Source organism: Triticum aestivum, chromosome 7B (assembly GCF_018294505.1).
Source record: "Triticum aestivum cultivar Chinese Spring chromosome 7B, IWGSC CS RefSeq v2.1, whole genome shotgun sequence".
In the NCBI taxonomy this organism is placed as follows: domain Eukaryota; kingdom Viridiplantae; phylum Streptophyta; class Magnoliopsida; order Poales; family Poaceae; genus Triticum; species Triticum aestivum.
In genome coordinates, this window is record NC_057813.1 from 203,827,816 (window position 1) to 203,850,151 (window position 22,336).

The 22,336-nt window shown below is 44.9% G+C and overlaps 1 long non-coding RNA gene across 4 annotated transcripts; it reads left to right on the forward strand.

Moving 5' to 3' along the window:
- Positions 1 to 4,338: 4,338 nt before the first annotated feature.
- On the forward strand, positions 4,339 to 8,735 carry LOC123156127 (uncharacterized). Of its 4 annotated transcripts, XR_006477855.1 has the most exons (6): positions 4,340 to 4,920; positions 5,126 to 5,239; positions 5,433 to 5,733; positions 6,733 to 6,820; positions 8,198 to 8,259; positions 8,363 to 8,735. It is a non-coding gene; the product is annotated as an uncharacterized lncRNA (long non-coding RNA). The 4 variants fall into 4 exon arrangements; XR_006477853.1 differs by having other exon boundaries at positions 4,339 to 4,920; positions 5,126 to 5,733; XR_006477854.1 differs by having other exon boundaries at positions 4,341 to 5,239.
- The last annotated feature ends 13,601 nt before the right edge of the window (positions 8,736 to 22,336 follow it).

Consider the following 22,336-nt stretch of genomic DNA (forward strand, 5'->3'; position numbering starts at 1 on the left):
AGTTTACCTGACCAACTCTCTGGTTAGCTAATTACCAAAGTCGGTCTCACCGAGTTTGTGTAATCGGTCTCACCGAGATTACGTTATGCCCTAACCCTAACTGAATCGGTCTCACCGAGATGCATGTCAGTCCCACCGAAAACCACTAACGGTCACTAGGTTTACTAAATCGTTCTGACCGAGTTTAACGATTCGGTCCCACCGAGTTTGGTAAATTGTGTGTAACGGTTAGATTTTGTGTGGAGGCTATATATACCCCTCCACCTCCTCTTCATTCGTGGAGAGAGCCATCAGACTAAACCTACACTTCCAACTTACCATTTCTAAGAGAGAACTACCTACTCATGTGTTGAGGCCAAGATATTCCATTCCTACCATATGAATCTTGATCTCTAGCCTTCCCCAAGTTGCTTTCCACTCAAATCATCTTTCCACCAGATCCAAATCCTATGAGAGAGAGGTGAGTGTTGGGGAGACTATCATTTGAAGCACAAGAGTAAGGAGTTCATCATCAACGCACCATTTGTTACTTCTTGGAGAGTGGTGTCTCCTAGATTGGCTAGGCGTCACTTGGGAGCCTCCGACAAGATTGTGGAGTTGAACCAAGGAGTTTGTAAGGGCAAGCAGATCGCCTACTTCGTGAAGATCTACCGCTAGTGAGGCAAGTCCTTCGTGGGCGACGGCCATGGTGGGATAGACAAGGTTGCTACTTCGTGGACCCTTCGTGGGTGGAGCCCTCCATGGACTCGCGCAGCCGTTACCCTTCGTGGGTTGAAGTCTCCATCAACGTGGATGTACGATAGCACCACCTATCGGAACCACACCAAAAACATCCGTGTCTCTAATTGCATTTGAATCCTCCAAACCCTTCCCTTTACTTTCTTGCAATTGCATGCTTTAATTTCCGCTGCCTATATACTCTTTGCATGCTTGCTTGAATTGTGTGATGATTGCTTGACTTGTCCTAAAATAGCTAAAATCTGCCAAACTCTAAAATTGGGAAAAGGTTAAGTTTTTAATTGGTCAAGTAGTCTAATCACCCCCCTCTAGACTTACTTCAAGGTCCTACAAGTAGCAATGATGTGGTTATAGACATACTATCTATTCTAAATTTGTAACAATGAACATGCAGTCATATTCATAAGGTAAAGATAAGATGAGATAGAACAATTACACGACGTAGATTCCACCAGTATAGGCAGCCAATCTGTGCGTCGACCGCGTAAATGATGCCATCGTGCACTATAGCATCAGACAGAAATGTTGCCTCAACAGGATTGATGATGAGCCATAACCATGTATGGCGACCGGATTCCAGATAGACTAATCCCATGTCAAACAAGGAAATGAGCTTGTAATCCATGTAGTCTTCTGATGGTGTGGGCACTTCGCAGATTACAATTTTCAGCAAACAGAGGTCGAGCCAAAAGCTTGACACGTCTCGTGCATAGTAGGCAGGAGTGTCCGGCGGGCCGCGAGGCTCGATGGCGGCGGTATCCAATGATGGAAGGGTGATCTCTTGCTGGGTGTAGATATCCATGAGACGCCACAGACTACCGGATTGGTGGATGAGGACGATCCAGTTGGCCTTCATGTCCGCCCAGTAGTGGCCGCGCATGAAGGACAGGTGGACGGGTAGTGGTAGCATGTTGAGGGGCACCACGGCAACCTCCGTAGGATCGTCAAGTCGGTGTTTGGGCCACCTGCGAGGATCGGGCATCAACAAGCAGGGTGTCTTGAAAAGAGTCGGCCGGTTGTAGACGAGTAGACTGTACAAATAAACCGAGCATGCGGCTAGGCGGACGGTGCTGAGTAGGTCCATACGATTACAAATCTTCTCCAAGAGAACATCGGGGAGGGAATTCCAATCGCAGCTCTGCATGTCAGTCGGTTCTGCCATTGGGGTTTTCGGTGCCTGCGAGCCAGCGGGGAAGTGGATTCGGACGGGCGAGCGAAGAAGCTTCTCCTCGTGTGGCCGAGCAGTGAGCGGGGGGATATGGTACATGCGAGCTACCAAGGAAGATGGTGCGGGCGGGCAAGCAGTGAGCAGGGGTAAATGGTGTGCGGCCGACGATGGGGAAGAGAGGGGGAAGAAGAGTGGAAGACGGGGAAGAAAGTGCATTAAATCTCAATTCTACTATTACTACTACCAGGATATAGCATCCTTCGGAGTGTAAATAGTTACACCGATGACATGTGGGTCTACCACAAGAGGGGCCATATGTCAGTTAATGGAGGACAGAGGTGCGTAGGAGTATTTGCGGAAGCGTGCTCTATTGGCAAACATGATGGAAGTACTGGGTAAGGCTGATTTAGTAACACCAACACGCTGGTTCAGCTTATTAATTACGTGTCCCATCTGCTGCAGCGTGTATTGTCACTTCACTGCGAAGACTAGTTGAATAGTTCTCTCTGACCGAGATGGGGAATAATGGATCGAGAAGACTTCCTTTCTACAGTATCCCTATGCCTCTACGCTCACTTCACTACAAAAAAAATACACTTCTGTGATGATACGTGTTTGTCACAGTAGGTCGCGTTTTTTGTCATGCATGTACATCCATAACGATTTTATGACAGAATCAAGATAGTCATACCTGTGCTGTCGTAGAAGTGTTCCATGACATTACCAAAATTATCATCACGGAAGTGTCTACTTCAATGACGATAAATCGCGCGTCACAGAAGTGCTTTCGTCAAGGGTGACCGACACGTTGCATCCACCGTAACGGAACGCCGTTAAGCTATCGGGTTGGGTTTTGGATCCGATAACCCGTTAACAGCCCCAACCAATGGGGATTTTCCACGTGTAAAATCATCATTGGCTGGAGGAAACACGTGTCGGCTCGTCGTTGGGACAGATGTCATCCACTCATTGGACAGAAGGCGCCTATGATACGTCGACACGTGGCACAGCCCAACAATGGCCCATTCCTGTGAAAAGGCCGGCCCGTTTGACTTGGTCAAAAGGTGGCGGGCTGGCCCATGGAAAGCCTGTTAACGACCTGTTCGCATATAGCACATTTACAGCCCGCTAACCCAAGGCCCGTTACGCCCTATCTGAATTAGGCCCAGTAGCGTCATCTGGGCCATCCAATATGATTCCAGCCCGTTTTCACTTCTGGCCCATGTATGGCCCGTGACGTGTTTCGGCCCATATGAGGCCCTTTGTAACTATTGGCCCATTAACGGCCTGTGGTGAAACTGGCCCATAATGAACAGTGTATCACTTTACACCCATAAAGGGCCCGTGGTGAAACTGGCCCGTAATGAACAGTGTATCCCATTAACGACCCATTATTCCATTGGTCCGTTTCCAGCCCATGTTATCTTTCGGCCTTCTCAGGGCCCATTTATTCTTGGGCTCATTTCCGGCATTCGTTTACTTACGGCCCGTTACTGTCATCTTCTGCTTGTGGGCCATATTCAGCCCGTTGTTACAGTCGGCCCTTTTGTGGCCCGTTAATCTGTTGGGCCATTATCATAGCATCACCAAATACGGCCTATTAACGGCCCGTTATGGTCAGCAATAAAACGTACGATTTCCATTAAAGGCCCGTCTATGGCCCATTAAAGGCCCGTACAATACTCATAAATGAGTCGGCCCTAACAAGGCCCATGGATCCTACGAGACGTAGAAGGCCCATGGATCCTATGAGACGTAGAAGGCCCATGGATCCGACAACCCATCGAAGGCCCATGGATCCGGCGGCCTATTGAAGGCACATGGATCCGGCGGCCCATTGAAGGCACATGGATCCGGCGGCCCAATGAAGGCTCATGGATCCGATGGCCTAATGAAGGCCCATGGATCAGGCGGCCCGTGCATGACCCATGGATCATACGACCCGTGAAGGGCCATGGTCGGGCGAGTTGGCCCCCGTTTGAACGAGATAGCATATTCAAAGAATTATCCTACTCAATACTATCACCTCTAAAAAGCATTTAAACATAAAAAGGATGCTAGCCGACCCTCCTCCACAGAGCTCCCCCGGATTGGCACGTTTGTGGCCATCAGATTGGCTTTGACTTTCGCCGCTGGACGTTGGATCAGTTGACCGCGTGGTAAAAAAATGCTAATTCTGCTTTGCTCTCACGTTTGGCTGAGTTGTGGCCCTTTTGCTACTATAGTTCAGCTTGTTGCTTGTGGGTTTTTTCAAATGGGTATAAGTCAACTAGTGTGTTGCCTGTGCGTGGTCGTACGTGAGCAGTCATATGTCTCTCTGTGGCTGACGCGAGCGCGGAAACCACGCGACATCCAAGAGAGAGAGCGTCCAAAGCGCGGGAACCGCGCGACGTGCGAGGGAGAGCGTCCAATCCCTGTGCGCCGCACGCACTACACCCCATTCGTCACCACCCCACCAAATGCCACAGTGGCTCCTCCACAGCCGCCCGCAACCCTTTCCCCTTTTCCCCAGCTCCTCCTCCATCCTCTTGTGCCCCCCTCCCACATCTCATCCACCCCCTCATCTCTGACCGGGTCCGTGACATGCGGGACGGAGGCGAGCTTCTCCAGCGTCGGCGACCTGCAGGCGAAGGGCGAGGGCGTCGGCGCTTGATTTGAGGCAGCATCATGGATCGGTCCCTGCTAAGCCACGAGATTGCTGGACTGCCACCATCCCTCCTGCACTGTGCGTTGCCTCCTGCGAGTGTCACCTTGCCCCACTAGCTTCCAGCGCCATGGATCCTCCAGAGATGGAGGGCAACAAGTGAGAGGGAGTAGGAGAACAGGTGAATCGAGGGAGTGAAAGAAGGAGCTCACACGGGAAGGGGAAGAGGGAGTCTGGCGGCGTATCCTCATCTCATCCCTGGCTGTAGATCTTTTGACGCCATGGCACCAGTGGTAGCTCCTCGATGGAGCGCCTCCTCCCATGACGGCACGACCAGCCGCTCTGGCTCGACGCCACGATACACAACGAGGTAGGCTCCACTGCCTTTCTCCTCTCTCCCATGTGATTTGTTCTCTGTTGATTTCCCCTCTTGCCTATTCTAATTCGCGGTCAAAACAATGGCGGATTTCTTCATTGTTGATCTGATTTGGGGCAGATTTTCCTCTAGATTCCTTCCTTTTACAGTTCCTTTTTGACTTGTTGTTCATCACGTCGATGGCTTCCACCGAGCAGAGGCCCTCTTCATCTCGGCAGAGGAGAAGAACGGCCAGGAGCTGGCGGCCTGCTACCCTATGCCAATGGATGCGCCTCCCAGATGGCTAGCAATGCCAGATCGAAAGGGCTCTATGGTAGGTTTGGTTTATTCACCACCCCATGAAGTATTGTTCTTTCTGTAATTTATTTATGTAGATTTAACCTCAGACCTCATAGAGGTAGTCATCTTGGATTACTTTGAAGTATTGTTATTGGTCACATGTTTATTAGGTTTAAATGCCACTATTCTGCATGGGTTGTTACTAACACAAATTGTGTTGTGATTAGGCACCAATCCTATTATTGAAGCCACTGGATAGTTGCCGTTAGCTGTAATGTGATTAGCTACCAATCCTATTATTGAAGCTATTATGGTATATGTTGCTGCTACATAAATATACTTTTATGTGATCATGAAATTGCATTCAGTTTTAGTATTCTCTGGTGCTGGAAGAGCTAACATGTATCAAGCTAGGAGTACAATTCCTTTTTGTAAATCTGGCTAATGCTGACAATGGACATGCTTTGATGTTTTTCTTTTCTCATACCGTTAGGCAGATTGAGAAGCTGATCCGAGCGAAGCAATGATGTAAGTTGCTAGGATAGCTTCTGCATGGTACTTTTTGTAAGAAAAGCATCATAATTCTATCAAGTATACTAATGAAAAATGCATATAATGTACTATGAAAATGCTAACAGAATGTTCATTTATTTTTTGTTCCAATACTGATTTTCTTCCTGTAGTTCTTTCTGGCATACTACAACAGATTGATGATTCAAGAGTGTGTTAATGTTGATGTAGTCCTCTTGGTTTCTAAGATGCTTATTGCTTCATTTATTTAATCTTGGAAGCTGAAAATCTTCAGTAAAACTAGATTGTTGATATTTCCTAAAAAAAAATAAAAGGCTACATTTTCTTTTACTTGTTTACATGGATCAAATTGTTCACCAATTTTATCTGGGCGCAATTTCATACAAAATACGACTTTGTGTGCATTGAAATAGCATTCTACTCTTTGAGAGTTTTTTTAATACTTGTGGTTCACTTTATAACATTATGTAATAAATAACATATAAGATAGGTTGCTGCAAATATAACAGAGATGGTTCATTGTTTTCTGTTACGCACCTCCAAGATGTTTGAGATAACTATATATTTAATGGCAAGTAGTTTTGTAAATAGTACTTAGTACAGATTACTTGGCAATCTGTTATGCTTTGGTGTCCGTGCATTGGTTGTTTGTCATTTGGAGCAATTTTTATTGTAAGTAGACGCATGATTGTTGCCACATGCATATGGATTTGATGAATTAGTAGTACAAAGTCTGGTTCTTAAGATCATGAAAGCTTTACAGAGACGCATAATTGTTGCCACATGCATATGGATGTTATGAATTAGCAGTACAAAGTCCGGTTCTTAAGATCATGACAGCTTTACAGAGCTTTATAGATTCTTCTCCTGTTATGGTTTATCGGAATACGTAATGCATCTGATCTGCAATCTATATATTATTTTGCCGATTTAATGCATGGATCTAATTGTTTGGCCTGAAAGTGGTAAGCTTACCATAAAATCCGACATGTACAGGTTTGGTGTTCTTCTGCTGGAGCTGATCACCAGGAGAACAATCTATGATGCTTCGAGGCCTAAACCAGAGCAGAGCTTGCTAACATGGGTAATCAGTTCTACATTGCCATAATTCAATAAGTAGCAATCTGAGCAAGGCACCAGTGTAGATTGAGAAAGACACAATCTAAGAAGTACTCCCTCCGTCCAAAAATACTTGTCGAAGAAATGAGTGTACCTAGACGTATTTTAGTTCTAGATACACCCATTTTTGTCCATTTCTCCGACAAGTGTTTCCGAACGGAGGGAGTAGAACACAAAATTAGAAATAATTTGTGCGCATCATGTGTATGTTTGCTCATGAGAGGATAAGAGTATGTAGAACAGTTTTCTCAACAATGTGTGCATCAGTACAAATTGAATGAATGTCCCCTTAGTTTAAAGGATCCCATATATTTTGGTTTATACTTCAAGTTCCTCATGAAACAACTATGTGTTAAATTGTTAAAAAAGCAACTAGAGGTTATCAACATAGGATTATGGCATTTACTATCATTTATACTTCTACTGAATTTGAGTGACTGCTCAGGTTTGTAACTTACCCCGGATGCTACAAGTTCATAATAAGATTTTGATTCCTGTCTAGAGGTAATTGTTCTTAGAAAAGTGACATGGATAACGAAAGAGAACATGGTATGCATATTTGATAGTAGGAGACCTACTCCCTGACAACATCTCAGTTCAAAATATCAAACAGTTATTATCTTTGTAGCATAACAAATTATGCATGCTCAACTATATATTTTGAAACCTTAGTCTTTCTTAAATTTTCATATAAAAAGGGTTACAATTGGTACCACAACATGATACTGAAAACCTTGATTAGTGTTACAGTTTGTTGCAGTTTTATTTTTCCTTCAAATTGTGTTTATAACATATACTCCCTCCGTCTCATAATGTAAGACATTTTTTCACACTAGAGTAGCGTCAAAAAACGTCTTACATTATGGGACGGAGGGAGTATTATATTTTCAGCTATTAGAATAAAGTGTGCATATCTTGGTTTTACTTACCCGCAAAACATTTTTTATAAGCTTGCGTGCTATTAGAGTACATTGTGTGTATCTTGGTTTGAGTTACCTACAAAACTATTTTTTAGAAGCTTGCAGATTTCTATTTAGGAATCAGATTTCTCTACTGAATATGCGATTTTCACTTCCAAGTGGTAAATTCTTTGATCTTTTTGTCATCTACTTTGACTTGTTAACATCTACTCCCTCCGTTCCAGAATAGATGACTCAACTTTATACTAACTTTAGTACAAAGTTGGGTCATCTATTTTGGAACGGAGAGAGTACATATCTAAGGAGCGGGAGGTGAAAGTGCAAATCGAAATTTCTATTTTGGAATGCAATGTTCTCTACTAAATGTGATTATCACTTTCGTGTGGTAATTAATTTCTGAGCCTGTAATTTCTTTGATGCAGAAAACTACTACGGATGCTGATCCATCACAATATTGACCATTAACTTTGTGCTCATCTCCGAGGTAAGTAATTCCAGAATTCGAGTGGCACATACTGCTGATGCTCTCTACAACACTAACTCATGGATCAATGTTTGTCTCTGCGTTTGTCTCTGTTTTGTGTCAGGTTATTTTGCGTATAGCCATTTGCTTCTCTGGCATTTCCTTGAAGCTGCCATTGCAAGAGGAAACAGAAGGATATCTTCGTGATCAGCACATTGGTGTCTAAGGCTACTTGTTGTGTCACTACGCCCGGCAAGTGCGTGAATAACATGGATAGATCAATACAGATAGGTTAATTACCGACTATCATAGCTAAAAGTTCTAAAAAATCATCTGAAGTGATGTTCTTTTGGTTTTCCGTTCAAATATCATTGATCCTTGTGCCTGCCGAATCTCTAATTTAACACATGTTGGCAGTCTGACAAATAGTAAGACACTTCTGGTGGTGCTAATTAACTCGTCTGAGCCTGAATGATAAAGAAATATTTTTTTATCAATTTACTAACTAGATTTCTTCAAGTTAACAACTTTAAGTTGTTGATCGAACTGCACATTATATGAAGAAGAAGAAAAATGTTTTTTTGTATCTCGAATTATTTTTGGGATCCACAGAGGGAGAAGTCTATAACTTGTATTCAGCGGTGAGCAGCAGAAAATTGGTCAGGTGGAGGGGATGGGTTTGGATGTACCTTTGGTTCTTTTGTCCTAGCACATCCTGGTGAGAGTGAAAAAGAAGATTTGTAGCAGAGAATCTTCTATTCATGAGATTATGAGAACAACATGACATAAGTTTTTTCTTCGAAAAAAATCCCCCAGCTTCAGCTGCCTGTTTTTTGTTGATGGCGGCACATGTCCAGCCTAGCCTTGGTCGGTTTCAGTGTTGCAAACGAGGTGTTGTTCAGTTAACTTGCCGTCAGTTGGGATTGCTGTGCATGGAGGTGTTGAGATCCAGAGCGAAAGGAAGGGGAATCGTGTTGCGTGTTTGACGAGCCATGGATGAATCCCGAGTAAGTGGGGAGGGAGAAAGAAGAGGAAGCTGAAGCTTTTGTGGCTTCACTCAGTACTCATATCATATGGGCTGTTACATTTTGCAGTTACAGAACGCATGCTCCTCAGGAATAGGTGTCGCCCCCTAAGATAGTCACATATATAATGGTTACACAATTGTTGGTTCTAATTGGCTTCTTGTGTCATGTTTTTCTCTACCAAAGTCGAAGCGCAACTTAGACAAATCTGCTATCATGTTTTCCTCTACCAGGGTCAAAGCACAACTTGACCTATCTTCTAAAGCACAACTTGACATACACATATTTTCAGTAGCATGATTTTGAATGGAACTTTGCGCTACCAAATTAAAATGTGTATATACATCTCATTATAAAGTATAGACAACAAAATACTGTTTTTCCTAATAAAGGGGATTATATTTATTACATACATTTTGTTTCAAATAGAGCTCTATGCTATAAAATTTAAATGTTGCTATAAAATTTAAATGTGTATATACATCTCATTATAAACAACAAGCCCCCGTTTTTCCTAAGAGAGATTAAATTTGTTGCCGTACGTACTTGCATGTAACTACAAATATACTAAACCATGAATTTCTTTTCATCGTCAACATGGTTTTAGCGGGTCTCTGCGCCATTTGGCGCAACGGGTCAACTAGTACACTATAAAACAAAGAGATCAAGGCATAGAAATGTAGAACAATCCTACACTATACAATAAAGAAATTACAGCTGATTACACCCACTGAGCATTATGGTTCGGCACAGGTGTTAATAAAGCATACACAAACAGCAAATTACATACACCGGGCAAATACAACTCATACATCATGGACGCGCATCAACTTAACTCCATTTGAACTATAATCGATTGGCCGAATTTAGGTAGCACAAATTTCAGTCTGCAAAATCTCCAATTCCTTCATGGTTACCTCAGTGTCTTGTTTCATTTTTTTGACTCCTGCATCTAATACCTGCATGTCCAGTCTCAACTTGTTGATTAAATGTTGACAATCATGTACACGTTGTCTTGCCACCTCTAGTTGATACTCGAGAACATCAGCACATTCCAATTCCAATCCATAATCATTCGGTAACGACCATGCCGCACTGCTCGCAGATCTTTGTGTTGATGTCACTTCATCCTGAAATGTTTCTGTAAGCACACATGACTAGGGCAAAAATATAGTTACAACATTGAAGCGAGCAAGACACTATTTTGTACTACATGGCAAAACAGGACTAACAATAATGTTACACGTCACTTTAAAAAAAATGTACACGTCATGAAGCATAAGCAGGTGATAATTTAAAAATTATAAAAAAGATAGTCTGTGCAGCCTGCATACAGAAATCCCTCTTAGTTCACCAGAGGAGCATGATGTTGGGGCCCAATCGAAAACACAGACAAGTTACAAATTTAGACAGCACGTTGCGTATAAGCAAGCAATTGGCCATTCTGTATCTCAATTAAAGTCTTAGGGAGCATAATGAACAACAGAGGGTTTCATACAAACATACTACAGCAGGCAAAACTATGCAATCATTAGCGTAGTATAAACTAGATTGTGAGCCTCATGCAATAATAGTTGGTTAATAGACTTCAAAGCTTCAGGCACACTTTGGCAGAGTAATTAAATGATAAGGCCTTTAATTATGTCAACTAATAGTTATACAAGTACCGAACATTAGGCATGATTATTTGGGCATCTCATTAACTGAGGACAAATAAAGCAATTGAAAAGAGCAAATTAACTATGCCTAAAACAAACAAGGAATTAAACTGTTGAGTTGCATACAGTGACTTACCTTAGCAGGTTGAAGAGGCTCAGCGCAGCTCCTACTTCTCTTGCAAGGCTCCTTCCTAACATCTTGTACTTGGAAATCCTCAATCTTATCTTCATTGCACCCCCTCTGCAAGGTGACACAAACTAGTTACTCGTATCCTTGGAAGATAAATATGCATACTTTCCAGTCTGTGAACACAAAAGGATGAGATTATAACAAAACAACACCACATAATGAAACATGCCGCATCTCTTGCACTTGCACACAATGAAATGAGCATTTACTATGCTGCATTATGTAAAAACTAGGCATACCTTTGAACTGGATCTCCAAGTACTCTTGGAGAGCCTAGTGTAGTGTACAGCCAAACCTTTTATGTCACCTATGAGTTAGACAAGGCCCCACTACAGTAGCCCTTAGTGTTTAAATTATTGACAAGCTTTGTTAGAGTGTTAGGTCAAGAACAGCAAGTAATCAAAGCAAACAGTCCTAGTATGGCTGGCTGATGCAAACAAGCAATTGAACAGATGTGTGAGAAAATCTTACATATCAAGAAAAGAAGCAAAGAAGGAGGCTTCAAGACCATCACTTGACTGATCAGATTTAAGGGGCATTTAAACATCATGTGCAACGTATGAACTAACATAAACATTGCATATTTCAGATTCTACAATGGAATGCACATGTATTAGGTTATGCCATGTATGATGATGCCTAAATGACAGATAGCAGGCAGGAGTGATTCATCATTGCACGCACAATTGAATTGCAGGTTAAGGGCCAGTTCGATTCCGCCTTTTCAGCGCATATTGTCAAAATAAGCCATAAAAGATGTAAAGAAGTCATTTTTGAGTTATGGGCTTGGGATTAACTAATTTCTCTTTGGAGGGGGGTGTTTCGGGTAGAACCTCACTAAAAATTGAAGAGAAGGGGAATAGTGAAATGACTCTGTTGTCTGCCTATATTACACTCAAAATGCAACTGCTGACGCCCATGTCACACCTGACCCTCAAGTAAAAACAAACACGCAAGCATTCATTGCCTGCCCGCTTGCATCTCCTCTCCCCTTTCCCTCTACCTTGATCCCCTGCCTGCAGCACTAGGGTTCCTCCAGCGAGCCATCGCCACTGGTCCCATCTGGCCTGGTCCTCGACGATGCTATGTCCAGCTAGGCTACATGGCCGGTGGGTAGGGGCAAATCTCCCTGGCTGCTCCTCCCTCTGGCGCCACCCCTCATTCTCATGATCTCCAGCAGCTGCTCCACTGTGGTCCGTCCAACGCACTACTCCAACGGGCGCTGCACAACTACGGCTGATGCCACACTGCGGCAGAAGGCACCTTATTCCCCCTCCCCTCCTCCCAGGCCATGGCCTTGAGGTGCTGTTGAAGGATGAGCTCATCCAACAAGGTGAGGATCTCCTCTAATGTTTTGCCAAATTTTCATTCTGATCCACTATACGATGAATTGCTATGAGTTGCTTCTGCTGCTGCTATATGATGCATTGCTATGAGCTGCTCCTGCTGCTGCTATATGATGAATTGCTATGAGCTGTTGTTGTTGTATGATGAGTTGCTATGAGCTGCTGCTGCTATATGATGAATTGCTATGAGCTGCTGCGGCTGCTATATGATGAGTTGCTATAAGCTGCTCCTGCTGCTGCTATATGATGAATTGCTATGAGCTGCTGCTGCTGCTATATGATGAATTGCTATGAACTGCTCCTGCTGCTGCTATATGATGAATTTCTATGAGCTGCTGCTGGTATATGATGAATTGCAGACTGCTGCTGCTGTATGATGAGTTGCTATGAGCTGCTGCTGCTATATGATGCTTTCAGGTGGTGCTGCTATATGATAATAACCAGCCACTTGGACCATCGAATTTCAATAAATAATTGTTCTTCATTTAAATGTGGGTCATGCGTTCTTCGTTTAAATTAGGCAATGGGATCTTTATGGAAAACATTGACCAAAGTAGATTATGCCAAGTAGATGGTATCTTTGTATTTGCATTTTGAGCAAATAGTGATGGTCTGTTTTCCCATCATATTAATTACTGCACTGGGTTCAATTTGTGATGTTTGCAAGTCAAATTAATTTCCATATGGGCAGCAAAATGAAAAAAATATAATGCAATCTAGACTTTCCACTGATCATACCAAAGATAAGCTGAAAACGCAATGAAAAGAATTGGTTGGCTTATTACATGGAGCTTATATTCACAGGTGCTTATTTTCTTAGGATAACTCGTAATAACTGTCCCTAAGAAACTTGCCTAATAGAACTGGCATACAAATAACATGTCACGATGATTGCAATGGAGGATTGACGTGCCATAGCACACTGTATAGGCTCACCACTGCCTCTCCTTTTTTGCGATGTTCCATGAAATTGCCACATACATCTTGTACTTTTTCATTGTGTAACCCTATCTGCAAGTTGACACAGCTAATTTCAGACATCTCTACATGATACTACATTGCATATCCCTTGCGCATATTTAAACCACCAATTAACGATTGTGTGCGTACCATAAACTAGCCATGACTCTGTATGCTGGACTAGCAGGCACTCTAAGGGAGCCTAATGTAGTGCACTGGAATTCCTACATGCCACCTACGATTTTGTGTAATGTACTGCCCCTGTTCCTAAATATATGTCTTTGTAGAGATTCTAGTATGGACCACATACATATGTATATAGATGCATTTCCGAGTGTAGATTCACTCATTTTGCTCCGTATGTAGCCTATAGTGAAATCTCTAGAAAGACTTATATTTAGGAACGGAGGTACGAGGTAGTATCATGTATGACATCTACATATCTAATTTAGTAGCCAGTAGTAGAAATCATTGTCTACACAAAGGGATTACTGGTTGAAAATCCTAGGAAAGCACGCTGGCAGGCACAGAACAATACAAGAGAGAGATGCGCTTACAAGATCATAGCAATGCCTCAGTCCAGGATCTTGGTTGGCCAAGCTGTTAGATCCAAAAGAAACATCGTCCTTGTAGTTTTTGCCAGCTTCATAACAGGTAACAACGACCGGTTAGTATATTTGAAGTACATCGGGCAGGTGATGCTGGACGGGTTTAAAGGTGACAAGTACCTAGGCCATGGCGGGTGCTTGGCATCTCTCCAGACAGTGGGAATCAGGTTAGAAACGTCAAGGGTGATGACACTGCGCTGGTTGTCGGGGTCCGGTAAGGAGATCTAGAACCGTCGAGTAGGGTGTTTGTGGAGCGACTCCGGTAGGGTGGACTACGGTGTGGGCGAAGCAGATCTGTGGCCGTGGACGAGGGCGTAGGTGAAGCTGCTCCGGTGGTTGGGTTAAGGATGGTGTGGACGACGCGGATCTACGGCCGTGGACGGGGCGTCAGAAGCTGCTCCGGTGGTTGGGTTAAGGATGGTGTCGATGATGCAGATCTGCGGCCGTGGACGGGGCGTCAGAAGTTGCTCCGGTGGTTGGGTTAAGGGTAGTGTCGATGATGCGGATCTGCGGCCATGGACGTGGCGTCAGAAGCTGCTCCGGTAGGTTGGATGAGGGTGTGAGGAAGCGGATCTGAGGCCGTGGACTTGTGAGTTGGCAAAGCGGCCCCGGTAGGGTTGAGAATGGTATAGGCGAAGCTACTCCGGTAGGGTTGACAATGGTGTCGGCGAAGCGGCTCCGGTAGGGTTGAGGAAGGTGTCGGCGAAGCGGCTCCGGTAGGGTTGAGGAAGGTGTCGACGAAAAGGATCAGAGGCCGTCGATGGGGGCGTCGGTGGGGCGCCTCCGGGGGGTGTGGACGAGCGTCTCTGGTGGGGAGTACGAATGAGCCGCTGCAGATGCGCGACAGTTGACGAGAGTATCGGCAAAGAAGATCCTGCGTCGTGGACAAGGCCGACACTGAATGGGCTGTGGTACAGTGCTGGATGAGCAGTTTACTTGTTTCTAGGGGAGGTGGGAGGGGTAGATGCGGCCGCAGAAGCAGATCCGGCGAGGTGGACGCCGCTTGCAGTGAATGGGCTATGGTACGCAGGTGCATGAGCAGTCTAGGGTTTCGACAGGGGAAGGGAGAAAGGGCGATGAAGTACAGACGACATGATGTAAGATGCTCTGGTGCTGTGGAGTTAGTCGTTTTTGCGGGAGGGGGAGAGGAAATGGGGGTGCCGTGTAGTGGGGGGAACCGGAAGTTACCAAAGCAGCCCCGACCTATCATGTAGATGAGGGCGGTATTGTAACAGTTGGTCTTCGTGCACCAAGGACAAAAGGGGGATTTCACATGCTAATGACTAAGGTGGCGGAAATTTTAGAAGGAGGCGGGAGATATTGCCGCCCGCGGGATCGTTCGTATCCGGTTTCAACTAATTTTGGACCGTGCTAGCGGGAAGGTCATGCCAGACTGTGTACACGGGGCAGGCGTCAGCAGTTAATAACTGGTGTGAAGTCCACACGAGAAAAAAGACAATAACTCGGGATGATGCGCCGATAACTTGGACGTTCACACGGGCGCGGCCAATCGTACGGGTGTAGTGGCGCGTTCACAAAAAAAGGCATCAAACGCCCAACCTATGTATTTCTCGTGTAAATAGATAATTTAGTGCCATTGGTTATTTACTTTAAACATAATGCATTGACGTGTTAGTGTAGAGGCGCACAAAAAGAAATGGATATTGTAGTCAGCTACTTAAAAGTGTTACCTCATATTATTACATAGACTCCATTTCATAAATTGCATACCCGTTGAATTCATATATGAATATTACATAAATTACTTCAAAATAGAAACTTAAATCATCCAAGACTAATGAATTTGAATGCAAGAGAAACAATGGTGCATGTACATGATAGCTACATTGCTTGTTTGAAGAAACATCACTGTAACTTTGGCATGCACAACTGAAAAGGTTTAAATAGAAAAAATGTGATATGTGAGTGTCCAATCTTTATAGCGTTGAATCGATATTGTACCTTTGGCCACGATACGAAGTAGATATTGACTTATGTTCAAGCGATGCACGTCCACGATCGCTAGATAGTGATACGTGAATGAATTGTGCAATCTCTCTCACATGCATACATGTCTCATTTCCCTGTGGGCATCGGAATCACACACGCGCACTTCGTGTATTTCTCTCCCTCCGTCAGGGTTAAATTCGTCTTTCTACCCCGTCCTACAAGTCTCTCACACAGAAACACACACGCTCTCTATGTCTAACACGCCCACCCCTTTAATTCCGCTCACCCACAACCACTAATGTCTCAAAGTATAATAATGTCTCTCACACATATGCTATCTACCTATCCCTTAATATAGCTAGATATGTGTCACACAAACTCCTTCTCCCTACTATAGCAAGATGCCCATGCGTTGCATGGAACATCAAGATGCATTTGTATGAGAAGTTTATCTTGTGGGACAAAAGGATGAACGACGAAATGCCTTATTTGCAAATGCGGAGAGGGGTGTGGGTATCTTTTTGCAAAATTGCCATAGTTTCCTTCCTATCCATCGGATATAAATCGGATGGCCTATATTGCAGGATGGCAGGAACACCATCATCACCAACTGTTTTTATAAGAGTAGAGATATGTGAGTGTCACTGCCCCTCCCCCCCCACACACACCCACACACCCACACTTCCCAACACCGAAGGAGTAGGGTGACACCTCGATCTTGATACAAATCTATCGACTGGCTTCTCTCTCAAACATACACACACACACTACCCGTCACCGAAGGAGTAGGGTGGCACATCAATCTTGATAATAATCTATCTACTCCTCTTTCAAACTCTCTCTCTCTCTCTCTCTCTCTCTCTCTCTAGTTGTGCCTCTGTGCCTACCGCGCACACTCTCGATACGTCTTTCTCCCCCCCAATAATGACAGCAAAAGGGTGACAACTCGATCTGATCATAATTTGTCAATTTGTTTCTCTCTCAAACATTGTGTCTTGGTGCCTCGCTCAGTAGCCCCCTCGATATGTAGACTTCTCGCGTGCGCACAGCTGTAGTGATGATGACGCTGAACCCAGTGTGCCTTGTTTTTACCGGCCTCATGTGATAGTTTTCACCCTGTTTTCTGTTAATTAACAAGGCAACCTTTTCTTTGTTACTAATAGTGAATCTGAAATCATTCAGGGCAGACATAAAATATATCACTTCAACCCAATTATCGCATCAACTATTTTAAAAGAAATCAGCTAGCTGCCCGTGCGTTGCACGGAACATCAAGATGCATTTGTATGAGTAGTTTATCTTGTGAGAGAAAAGGCTAAACGAGGGAAGGCCTTATTTGCGAACGTGGAGAGACGTGTGGGTATATTTTTGCAAAATTGCAATAGTTTCTTTCCTATCCGTTAGATATAAATCCGACGGCCTATATTGCAGGATGGCACGCACACCATCATCACCAACTCTGTTTTCTACTCTCTCCGTCCGAAAATACTTGTCATCAAAATGGATAAAAAGAGATGTATCTAAAACTAAATACGTCTAGATACATTTCCTTTTATCCATTTTGATGACAAGTATTTCCAGACGGAGGGAGTATTTGTCTTTTTAGAGATTTCAACAAGTGACTATGACCGGACCTTACCAACATACTCAAAAAAGTAGTCCATAATTTTGATGTTACCCTCTTTTCTTGGCGGTGCAGTGCCATCTGGATACCTCATAAATAAATCAAGGACAAATCTGACCCCTTCCTGAAAAGACATACGGAGCAAAATGAGTGAATCTACACTCTAAAATATGTCTACACACATATCCGTATGTGGTAGTCCATTTGAAATCTGAAAAGGACAAATATTTAGGAATGAATGGAGTATATATAAGAGTAGACATGGAGATATATCTCCAGCATGGTCTACAACAAAAATGTGCTGGGCTGGTTAGCGCCGGATGCTCGCAACGCGATGACATGAGTTCGAATTCTGTCTTTTAACTTTAGATTTTTATATTATATATTACTCTACTTATTTAATATATACTTCTTTCGCTACTGTACTGACAGTGGAACCCACAGAGTACTTAGAATACAAGATTAAGGATGGACTTGTTTCTTTTTAACTTTCTGTACGAAGCTGTAGCCACCCTACAAGTCACGTGTACACTGTACATGCAATTAACTTTTTATAGAGGGACAATCATACAGGCATTTAACTCAAATGGATTGGATGTCACTCTATTATTTCCAGCATAAAGAGCATCTCCAACGGTAGCCGGCAAATTTCCTCCCGCTTCCTTCCGCGGAGGACGACATCAAACGCCAGCGGCATACATTTTTACAACTGTAACCAACCAGATGAAATTCGTGCAAACACGGACTGATTTCATATAAGCATGAAGGATTTCGTATAAAAAGCCGGATCTTCATATAAACATGATGGATTTCATTACATTTACATGAACTAAGAGGTGCCAATCCGGCTCTCTTGTATAATTAATACTCCCTCCGTCCGAAAATACTTGTCCTAGAAATGGATGTATCTAGAATTATTTTAGTTCTAAATGGCCGCCCGCGGATCTCTTTGTCTTCCTCATGTCCGTCAGACACTTGCAGGGTCGACGAAGGTCCTCGGAAGAGACGAAGCAGCAAATAAACCACCTGAATCCGCGGTCGTCGCCTCGGCGGTGGCCTTCATGGGTCCCAAGTGGCGGCGGCCTCCCGTGTTCTAGTTCTCCTCGATGATGGCGGCGGACACAGAGAAGCTGGCCACCGACTCGTCGCTCTCCACGCACCCGGCTTCTGTCTTTGCCTGCATGGCGCTGCCGCAGGCACGAGAGGCGCGCCCACAGACACGGGAGGCGCGGCCACCGCAGACACTGGTGGCGCGGTACGACGCGGCAGTGATGGTGCCCGTACCGGCGTGCTCACCGCCGTGCCGGCGTGGAGCAACTCGCCACTCCTCATCGAGCTGAACTGGAGCAGCGAGTTGCTGAACCACGCGCCTGCTTGGCGCGGCAACTGGCTCCGTCGGGCCAAGCGAAGTTGGTGAAGCACCGAGCGGCCTCGCCCATATCCGGAGGGCTCGGTGGGCCACCCAGCTGGGTAATATGCTGGAGAACGGCTCATCGGAAGCCATCGGAAGAGTGGAGAAAATGGTGAAGGAGGAGATGGGGGAGCGGCGGAGGGGTGCGATTCTTGCCCGTTATCTGTCTGGCCTCGTGTAAATAGAGGGCGGACGGTAGGAGCTTGGCCGGCGTCTGACCTTGTTTAAACTGAGGGCGGACGGGAGGAGCTCGGCCGGTGTTGCATCTAATTTTGGCCCGCTCATGAACGGACGTGTGGCCGGAGTAGGATTCTCGGTTTGCATGTGGGTTTAACGAAGGGGTTTAATGGAGGCGCCGGGCGTGCAGCGGGCGGCGTAGTACTATTCGATTTGACAGCAGTAATGAGCCATCAAATCACAAAGGCCCTCGCCTCTCATGAAATCGACCGAGCTAGACTGCCACGCCCTCTAGCCTTTTAAAAAATGTATACATGGATTGCGCCATGGAGCAAAACTTTAAATTAAAAAAAGGTGGTACATATAGAGAGCGCTCGTCGCCAAATTATACATATAGTACTATTAAAAAGGCTAGTCACAATAATGGTGTCCAGCACAACCCACCCCTCAAATAAAACTAAGCATCCTGGAATTCTTTGACAAAACTAAGCATCCTGAAATTCTTTGACAACTAAACTGCTGGCTATATGATGTTGGCCATATATATTGTACGTATATAATGTGAAGAAATGAGTGGTAGTACTATACCAACTAAAAGATGAAATGTAAGAAATACTAGTATGTACGTACTGAAGAGTTAAAGTAATGAGAAGAAACATAACATAGTTCTGCTGGGGGCTCAGCACAACACACCCCTCAAATTAAATTACGCACACCTGAAATTAAAGTTTGCAACTATTCCGGAGACACTGCATTAGAAGCACCATGAGCAACAACACTGCCACCTTACTCGGAGTCCTCGTCCACGTCCTCAACTTCGTCCTTGTCCCTCTTCCTCTTGGCCGATACGCCTTTGCTTGAACTGCACACTTGGCTCTTGGTCTTCATCCAACCCTTGTAGATATTGAAACAAAGGTAGCCATCCATTGCAGCGTAGTGGATGTGGTCTATATCTAGTACATTCCGCTGCCATGCATAACGATGAAACGTGTATGGAGGTTTCTCCAGTTTACCGTACGAAGGATGAACCATGGCTCCTGCCAGGGTCAGCATTGAAGGCTGACGAGAGGACACTAGCCGATTCTTCTGGAGGTCGAAGGTGTTGCGTACAACGAGGCCTATCTGACCCAGGACTTCTTTGTCGTTACCAAAGTCTACAATAATGAATTTGACTAGGTTGCTCTTGAGGAAGTCCTTAAAATCCAGGCATTCAACGTCGGCATGGCATATGTGGTAGACCAAGCATAAGTCATGCACGCAAACCTGGATCACGGTGGGCTTCTTCCTCTCTTCGTCCTTTAGATCCTTCTCTCGTCCCAGGACTGTGGTGTATTCAACATCTAGCCCAGCGAGCCGCTCATCATCTGAGTCTTCGAACATGCGTCTGAAGCGAGAAAGACATCCTTTCACCGTCGCAGAAGAACGGGTGTAGATGACGTCGAACTCATTGCCGGTGATGGTTCTAACCTTGTACTCACCGCCGATCATGGAGATTTGGACGCCATGGATTTGGGAGGAGGGTTAGGATTAATGGAACTGCTGTAATGTGAATGGACGGGAAGACTAGGAGCGAACCACCATAGTATTGAAGGACGTGCAGGGACGAGTAGGAGCGAACTGCCAGCGTGCGAACGGTAGGGTAGTGGCTTTCCACTCTCCCATGATACGGGCTTCCGAGAGCCCTTGGATCTGAGATCGAACGGTTGCATGGCGTGATTCTAGACCTATGGGTGAATATCCTATCCTGGAGGGTTATTCTGCAAATTTTCAGCAACTTAGCATGCGACTGTTTGATCTCAGATCCAAGGGCTGCCAACAACCCGTATCATGGTCGCGCCTACCACGACCGTCGTGTCGCTCGTGTGGTCGCGCCCTTGGAGATTTAACACGGTGCGTTAGGCTATCTGATGTTGGCATGTCATACATAGTCATCACTTAGTCACTCATACTACAACAAGGTTGGCTATAAGTGTATTTTTTTACTTCTCTCTATCTCTTTCTTCGTACTCCCTCCGTCCCATAATATAAGAATGTTTTTGACGCTAGTGTAGTGCCAAAAACGTTCTTATATTATGGGACACATGGAGTACTAGTATTTATTGCATTTGCCAAGGAGTGACCTCTTCCAATGAAATGGTGTTGCTAAGTTTGCTTCATTTAATTAGCTATAGACTCAAAATTATCTTTTCACATAGGTACACGCGCTTAGTACCGTTTCTTCCTTGGGTCACCAAACTAGTCTCTCTCTTCTTGATTAACTTGCCACATCAGACTTTATGCCTATGTGGCAAGCTTAGCACCTGTAGGAGCAAGTAAAAGTAAGTACAATAGTGCGCTTTACATGGCATTTTTGCATATGTGGAGGAAAGAGAGGAAAGGAAAAAGTGGAGAAGTGGGCTCTCATGCAAGAGCCAACCTCTACTACATGGTGGAGCATTGGGAGAGGCACCTGTATGGAGGTGGTCAGGAATCGGGAGACTCACGTCGGTCGTAGCGCCGCAGTTAAAATGATAATGGCAAGTCAAATCACGGGGCCCCACCTGTCCAGCAGTAACTCGATGTCAAATCACACAGCCCTATGTTTGCAGCAGCCTACTCCCTCGTCTTCTCGCGTCTCTGTCGAACCGACTAGGCGGAACTGCCCCGCCTACCGCGCAGGAAAAGCCCGCGCAGTATACTCCCTCCGTTTAGGTGACCAAGGTGGAGAGGAAAACGAGAGAACTTAATGTTTATAAGTTTCAAATTCAAATTTAGAGCTCCCCATCACATGTTGAGATTATAATGTCCATTAAATCGTTGCGTGCATGTATAGTAAAGAAACAAATCTCGAGTTTGGCACGAGTTCGTGCTGCGGGAGCACCACAAGCCCTGGCGCAGGAGTTACATTTCCCTCTCAGCGCCGTCGGGACTGAGCTTCAGCGCCTTTGAGCCAAGAACATGTGGACCCGATAGGTGACTGGTCCACATGTAATGCTCCCGAAGGCAGAGGGGCAGTGGGGCCAAGAGGGATGAGCCACAGGTCGAGGGACGTGTGGTGTCATGGGTTCGAGCGGCGTCGTGGGAATCACATGTGGCTGTGGTAGAAACTTGATGCTCGCCGCATTTTAGGTGGCCCACATGTCATGCACACAAAGGCAGAGGGGCGGTGC